Source organism: Tachyglossus aculeatus, chromosome 6, assembly GCF_015852505.1.
Source record: "Tachyglossus aculeatus isolate mTacAcu1 chromosome 6, mTacAcu1.pri, whole genome shotgun sequence".
NCBI classification, from domain to species: domain Eukaryota; kingdom Metazoa; phylum Chordata; class Mammalia; order Monotremata; family Tachyglossidae; genus Tachyglossus; species Tachyglossus aculeatus.
In genome coordinates, this window is record NC_052071.1 from 27,238,889 (window position 1) to 27,240,036 (window position 1,148).

Here is a 1,148-nt window from a genome sequence, read left to right on the forward strand (position 1 = left end):
GAAAAAACTTGGTTAGATGCCACGAAGTAGGTGGCAATACCTTAACCATATATGTGTTGTATAGGCCACTAGTACCTCTTCCATCCTTCTCAAGGGGAGTGCTAACCTTCTCTCCTTTCATAATACTTGTCTGCTGTGTGACGTTGGGCAAGTGACTTAACTTCTCTGTGCCTTAGTTACCTCATCTGTAAAATGGGCATTAAGACGGTGAGCCCCGTGTGGGACATGGGTGGCGTCCAACCCGATCAGGTTGTATCTACCCCAGCGCTTAGTACAGTGTTCGGCACAGAGCAAGTGCATAACATATAGCTTGTACATATTTATTACTCTATTTATTTATTTATTTATTTATTTTACTTGTACATTTCTATCCTACTTATTTTATTTTGTTGGTATGTTTGGTTCTGTTCTCTGTCTCCCCCTTTTAGACTGTGAGCCCACTGTTGGGTAGGGACTGTCTCTATGTGATGCCAATTTGTACTTCCCAAGCGCTTAGTACAGTGCTCTGCACATAGTAAGCGCTCAATAAATACGATTGATTGATTGATATAGCTTGAGGGGAAAAAATTGTGTTACACACTGTCCGTGACCCTCATGGGGCTCACAGTCTTAACCCCCATTTTACTGACGAGGTAACAGGTACAGAGAAGGGAAGTGACTCCAGGGTCACCCAGCAGACGTGATGCAGACGGAATTAGAACCCAGGTCCTCCGACTTCTAGGCCCATGGTCTTTGCACTAGGCCGTGCTGCTTCTCCTGTTGTGCAAGTTGTGTTGTGCAGCAGAAATGAGAGACCCAAAACTGGGGGAAACCCATGGTTAGGGAATGACAGGTACAAGAAAGCCAACAAATGAGACAGATAAGGAACGGTTAGCAACGGTCATTCTTTGTTCTTCAACCTCACTAACTACCTCAACAACATTCTTTATCTTATGTAATGTGTTTAGTTGGGGCAGTTCGAAAAGCATTGGTTTTGGGTCTTAGTTGGGAAGATTTTTATAATCCAATTTAGAGCATCGCTCAAATCCTTGAGTGAGTAGATGACCGCCCCAAAGGAGTAAAATTAGAAGAGTAGGTAACCCAGATCAATAATAATAATGATGGCATTTATTAAGCGCTTACTATGTGCTGTTCTAAACGCTGGGGAG

General features: G+C 43.2%; 1 non-coding gene across 1 annotated transcript; it reads right to left on the bottom strand.

Moving 5' to 3' along the window:
- LOC119930309 lies at nt 1–128 on the bottom strand. Its single transcript, XR_005451789.1, has one exon. It is a non-coding gene; the product is annotated as a U6atac minor spliceosomal RNA (small nuclear RNA).
- Nucleotides 129–1,148: the final 1,020 nt, after the last annotated feature.